General features: G+C 34.0%; 2 pseudogenes; both read right to left on the reverse strand.

The window, feature by feature from the left end:
- Positions 1 to 539: 539 nt before the first annotated feature.
- On the reverse strand, positions 540 to 2326 carry LOC107849389 (annotated as a pseudogene).
- Positions 2327 to 3100: 774 nt separating this feature from the next.
- LOC124889564 overlaps positions 3101 to 7206 on the reverse strand; it is a 9920-nt pseudogene continuing 5814 nt past the window's right edge.

Below are 7206 nucleotides of genomic sequence, written 5' to 3' on the forward strand. Positions count from 1 at the left end.
TCGCTAAGAGAGAGAAAACAACAATGGATGAGAAGAGAGAGAAATACACCTTTATTTCCCTCTGTTTCCTATTATATTAGGTAAATTTTTGGATCAAAGTGTAAATTTAAAAACTTGTGGGTTATTCTCAAATTTACTCAACTTTCTTAATCCATAATAAAGTAATTGTCACCTACACTCAATTATTAAGACTTGAGTCACCTGCACCTTATTTTCAAACTCTTTTGCCACTTTTAACAAAATGCCCCCTAAATCTTTGAGAGTGTGCAATTCCAACAAATATTCAAATAATTTCTGCAAAACAAGGGTATTGATTTAGGGGATCAAAGAAATAGAGCTTTGTTCAAAGTTAATAATTAATCAGAAAAGAGGATTCCACTTAATAGGAGAATTGATCCTAATGCTAATAATGCCAATGTAGCACACTTTAGAAAGAATCACATTCTAATATTTAAGTCCACAGCAAGTTTATACTATTTTAATTTATATTTGTTCATTAGGATTATGCCAATATCAATATTGAATCTGTCTTAATTACTAAAGGAACCTCTAAATCACTTTGTTCCCCTTTAAGAATGCACTATCTCTTCTTTCTTTCCTGCCAAAAATGTCTTCCAGACAACCTCGGTCATGGGTGGGTCGCGCATAATGAGATGTCCAATATTGGGCATTTCATGGTAGTTGATCCACGGAATCCTTTCTGCAATGTAACGTTGTAATATAACAGGTACAATCCAGTCTTGGTCACCATGCCACAAGTGCACCAAGTCTTCACCATTTGGGAAAAGGTTCTTAAGGTCCATCGGATCAAAATCCCATTTCCCAAACCCCATCATCATGTCACGGTGGAGGGACTCGAATACTCCTTGTTTTATAGCATATCCTACAGATAAAACAAACAACAGCAACTTTTAAGCCAACCATACTCATCATATAAGCAACAACATATGAACGTAATTCTTAGTTGTGTATTAGGAATCAATTACACTTATCACACTTTAACTTCCTCTCCTATATTGTTCGTCTCCCTAATAGTAGCATGCTTTTCACATCCACTCGGAAAAGTTCTTTCTCAAGAGAAACAAAAGTACCTCAAGCCAAAATATTACATAAACAGATCATAAGCAAACAAATACAAAAAAATTGTAGCTTGTACATTTTTTTCACCCCTATAGTGGTTATTCCAACACTTCACCAAAAACAGAAGAAACATTTAACTCGAACAGGAATAAAACTCCAATTTACTATGAGCCGGAACAAAATTCCAAGCCATTACAAATTATCCCGATAAATTTATTACGAGGATCAAACACATGCAAGGGGATCATGAAGTGACAGTAATCTAGCATTAAATTGTACATATTCAGATAGGAAACCAATTACCTTATGTTTTTGTATTTCACTTGCGTGCTTAGCAAATCTGGAAGCAACTTCCATATCTGGGGGAGACCTGTGGAATTTTCCAGCTATAACACTATTGTACGGGAACCACTTCTGAGTGTTTCACCAGTAGACTAGCCAAGGTGCATAATGTGTAACTCGAAGTGCCCATTGGTCCTGTGGGAACCATAAATTGTATCCTTCTGTAGATAAATTAGAAGGAAAGCCAGGCCACTAGTAATTGACAACGGGAGCAACTAGAACTGCTCCAGCTAACCTATTAGCACCAAAAAAAGATGCCACAAATAATTAAAAGTAGAGAATACAGGAATACTAGAAGTTTTGCTGCTATTTTTGAGAATGGCGAGGATAAAAAAGAAAATAGAATATACATTGGTCAGAGGGACGCTGATTTTATCTTGTCGTGTAATACCGAGGACAGGACCATATAAAAGAAGATATGAGGTGGGAGATTAAGGTAGATGGTTAGTAAGTAGTCGAGTATTGTCTAGTTCCCTATCAGTAGTGTCATTATTACTCTCTTAGTGTCTTATTGTTCGATTTTTAGTGTTACCTATTGTTTCCTTTGCTTCTATTATCGTACATTTTGCTGTTGCTACTTTTTATTTTTTAATTGTTTTTAGAATGTCTTCTTCGTTACTGTATTTTTTTACTTGTTTCTGATTCGGCTTTAACTGATTCGAGGGTCTAGCAGAAACAAACTCTTTACTGACATAGGGTAGGGGTAAGGTTGCATGCACACTATCCTCCCTAGATCCCATCTGTGAGATTACACTGGGTATGTTGATGGTGTTAAGTTTATTGGGTACAAATAAACATACCGATCAGGGATGTACTTAAGGCAACCCCAAACAGCATTACCACCCATGGAAAACCCCATAACATAAAATTTAGGGCCAAGTCCGAGTTGATCAGCAAGAACCAGTCAAGATATGATATTTAGGTCATATCTTTGTAGTAACTGAAATCTTTTGCATAAACAAAAAACAAAATCTGATTCTAAGTTGTAAAGCAAAATAAAGAAAAAAGATGTGGATAAATGGAAGGATGAGAGAAAGAGAGAAAAAGAATACCAATGATATAAAATTCCAATATGTAAGGTCTATGAGTAATCTCATGAAAGGCAGTGTAATAAAGCATCAATATGCATTCATACCATAATAAAAAGAATCTTCTTTATAGAAATATAGAAATAGAACAAAAAATCAAGAGCTTCGAGCCAATAAAGACTAAAAAGATTAATGATTCACTGGTCGAGATGGCGGAACAAACCAGAGATTAATTCATGTATTCTAAGATCTGAGAAATCACAAGTTAACCCTACAAATGAAATAGGGATTGAAAGAGTAAATATTCGCCCGCGAAAACTTTTTTTATTGAAAAATTTAGGACAATACAATAAAGGACAAAATAAGGATTTGGTATAATAATACAATTTTTTATATTTCTATTTATAAAACTAAAAAGTTTAGTTATCTATTCAAACAAGATATAAAAATTACTAATAAATTTAATGAAATCTCAAAGAAGCCCACGTTCAAGGTATTACTCAGTAAATACATATATATCTTAACTTAAGATTGACTCTTCTAGCTTAATTCAAATTGAATTTTTTGGAATCCTTTTATTCGCGAGGAGCTAGATGAGAAGAAACTTTTATGTCCGGTTCTGTAGTAGAGATGGAATTTAGAAACAACCATCAACTATAACCCCAAAAGAACCAGATTCCATAAACAACATAGAGGAAGAATGAAGGGAATATCTTATCGAGGTAATCATATTTCTTTTGGTAAATATGCTCTTCAAGCACTTGAACCTGCTTGGATTACATCTCAACAAATAGAAGCAGGCCGACGAGCAATGACACGAAATGCACGTCATGGTGGAAAAATATGGGTATGTATATTTTCAGACAAACCAGTTACACTAAGACCCGCAAAAACACTTATGGGTTCAGGAAAAGGATCCCCTGAATATTGGGTAGCTATTGTTAAATCGGGGCGAATACTTTATGAAATGGGTGGAGTAACAGAAAATATAGCCAGAAGGGCTATTTCACTAGCAACATCCAAAATGCCTATACGAACTCAATTCATTATTTCGTAATGTAATAGACAAAAATGTAGAAAGGGCTCTTAGATATGAAACAAAACCACATGTTTCTTTTTTTTTGGACAAAAATATTTCTTTTTTTTTTCTTTGCCCTTTGAATTCAAATAACAGATTAAAAAAATGATTCAACCTTAGACCCGTTTAAATGTAGCAGATAATAGCGGCGCTCAAGAATTGATGTGTATTCGAATAATAGGGGCTAGCAATCATTGATATGCTCATATTGGTGACGTTATTGTTGCTGTGATCAAAGAAGCAGTACCAAATATGCCCCTAGAAAGATCAAAAGTAGTCAGGGTTGTAACTGTGTGTACCTGTAAAGAACTCAAATGTGACAACGGGATAATAATATGATATGATGACAATGCTGCGGTTGTTATTGATCAAGAAGGAAATCCAAAAGGAACTCGAATTTTTGGTGCAATCGCCCGGGAATTGAGAGAATTAAATTTTACTAAAATAGTTTCATTAGCTCCTGAGGTATTATAAAATGAAATTGTGATCTGTTTCTAGTAGGGTATTTGAAAGAAATAGATTAATTAGTAGATTGTGTCTCACGCATATATCTTTAATAATTCATATCATATTCAAAATTAAATAAGTAAAAAACACATTGATTATATCAAATTTGGAGAACCCAATAATTTTAGTTCATCATGGGCAGGGACACTATTGCTGAGATAATAACTTCTATACGAAATGCTGATATGGATCGAAAAAGGGTGGTTCGGATAGCATCTACAAATATTACCGAAAATATTGTTCAAATACTTTGACGAGAGGGTTTTATAAAAAACGTGAGAAAACATCAAATATTTTTTGGTTTTAACCCTGCGACATAGAAGGAATAGGAAAAGACCCTATAGAAATATTTTAAATTTAAAATGAATAAGTCGACCTGGTCTATGAATCTATTCTAATTATCAACTAATTCCGAGAATTTTAGGTGGAATGGGGATTGTAATTCTTTCTACTTCTCGTGGTATAGTGACAGACCGAGAGGCTCGACTAGAAGGAATAGGTGGAGAAATTTTGTGTTATATATGGTAATCCTTTATAATATCAAAATTGGATTTGAAACATTCTATTTGTTAAATTTGTGAAAAATAAAAAGGGGGGTTGTCTAATATCTTTCTAATTAGTTGACACCTCAAGGGAATTTTAAGAACCAAAATGGAGTCATAAAGCTTTAATTACTGAATCGCTTCCCAATGGTCTATTCCCGATTCGTTTAGATCTGATTCTCAATTCTGTTTCAGGAAAGATCCGACATAGTTTTATACGGATACTGCCAGGATATAGAGTAAAAATTGAAGTAAGTCCTTATGATTCAACCAAAGGGCGTATAATTTATCAACTACACAACAAAGATTTAAAGGATTAGGTTTTCAACTTCACCATTCCTTTCGGGGGAATACAATTCGAGATAAAAAATTTCAAGAAACTTATTTTCTTCCAAGAAATAGATTAAGAATTAAGGTAAGGAATGAAAAATATGAAAATAAGAGCTTCCGTTCGTAAAATTTGTGAAAAATGTCGACTAATCTGCAGGCGGGGACGAATTATAGTAATTTGTTCCAACCCGAGACATAAATAAAGACAGGGATAATCAGACTTGCCAGAAGAGCTGATGTATAAATAAAGAATCTATTTTGACATGAAATAGATATATCCATATATCTCTGACTCATATTTACGAGATGATAAAATATGGCAAAAGCTATACCGAAAATTAGTTTGCATAGGAATGGACGTATTAGTTCACGTAAGGGTGCACGTAGAATACCAAAGGGAGTTATTCATGTTCAAGCTAGTTTCAATAATACCATTGTCACTGTTACAGATGTACGGGGTCGAGTAGCTTCTTGGTCCTCCCCTGGTACTTCTAGATTCAAAGGTACGAGAAGAGGAACACCATTTGGTGCTCAAACCGCAGCAGCAAACGCTATCCGTACCATAGTGGATCAAGGTATGCAATGAGCAGAAGTCATGATAAAAGGTCCCGGTCTCGGAAGAGATGCAGCATTACGAGCTATTCATCGAAGTGGTATACTATTAACCTTCGTACGGGATGTAACTCCTATGCCACATAATGGCTGTAGACCTCCAAAAAAAAAGACGTGTGTAGAGCTAAACATTGAAGATATCTCAAGAGAAATAAAAGATTCAATGATATAATCAAATAATAGTACTATGGTTTGAGAGAAAGTAACAGTATCTACTCGGACACTACAGTGGAAGTGTGTTGAATCAAGAACAGACAGTAAACGCCTTTATTATGGACGCTTTATTCTGTCTCCACTTATGAAAGGCCAAGTCGACATAATAGGCATTGCGATACGAAGAGCTTTACTTGGAGAAATAGAAGGAACATGTATCACACGTGTAAAATATGAGAAAGTCCCATATGAATATTCTACCATAACGGGCATTCAAGAATCGGTACATGAAATTTTAATGAATTTGAAAGAAATTGTATTGAGAAGTAATCTCTATGGAACTTCTGACACGTCTATTTGTGTCGAGGGTCCTGGATATGTAACTGCTCAAGATATCATCTTGCCGCCTTATGTAGAAACCGTTGATAATACACAACATATAGCTAGTTTAACAGAATCAATTGATTTTTGTATTGGACTACAAATAGAGAGAAATCGTGGATATCTTATAAAAACGCCACATAACTTTCAAGATGGAAGTTATCCTATAGATGTTGTATTCGTGCCTATTCGAAACGCGAATCATAGTATTCATTCTTATGGGAATGGAAATGAAAAACAAGAGATGCTTTTTATCGAAATATGGACAAACGGAAGTTTAACTCCGAAAGAAGCAGTTCATGAAGCATCCCGAAATTTAATTGATTTATTATTCCCTTTTTACATATGGAGGAAGACAATTTATATTTACAGGACAATCAACACACGATTCCTTTATCCCATTTTACCTTTCATGATAAATTGGCTAAACTCATAAAAAATAAAAAAAAATAGCATTGAAATCAATTTTTATTGACCAATCAGAATTGCCTTCAGGATCTATAATTGCCACAAAATGTCCAATATATATACATTATTGGACCTTTTGAATAACAGCCAAGAAGATCTTATGAAAATTGAACATTTTCGTAGCGAAGATATAAAACAGATATTGGGCACCTTAGAAAAATATTTCATAATTAATTTAGCAAAAAATAAGTTTTAAATCTATTGGACTTATTTAGTCAAAATAGATTGAAATCTTTAGCACAATTAATATATCATATATTAGAAATAAATTTAGAATTAAATTGACTAGATGCATCTAGGGAGAATTCGCTTTGAAGAAACTATTCCCTAATACACATGTCGTGTTATTTCATAATTGAATCAATTAAAAATAAAAAATTTAAAAAAGGCCTAAAGTTAGGGATTTAACAATAGGTAATGTTGCACCAATGCCCAACCAAAGGGAGACTACGCTACCAATCAAAAAGACAGTCGTCGCTACTGGACGGCGAAATGGATTTTGGAATTTATTAACATTCTCTAAAAAAGGTACTATTAATAATCCCGCAGGTACTGAAACCATTAAAAGAACCCCCAACAATTTATTGGGCACTGTACGAAGTATTTGAAATACAGGAAAGAAATACCATTCAGGTAAGATTTCCAAAGGGGTTGCAAATGGATCTGCCGGTTCACCAATCATTGA

This window comes from Capsicum annuum, chromosome 12, assembly GCF_002878395.1.
Source record: "Capsicum annuum cultivar UCD-10X-F1 chromosome 12, UCD10Xv1.1, whole genome shotgun sequence".
NCBI classification, from domain to species: domain Eukaryota; kingdom Viridiplantae; phylum Streptophyta; class Magnoliopsida; order Solanales; family Solanaceae; genus Capsicum; species Capsicum annuum.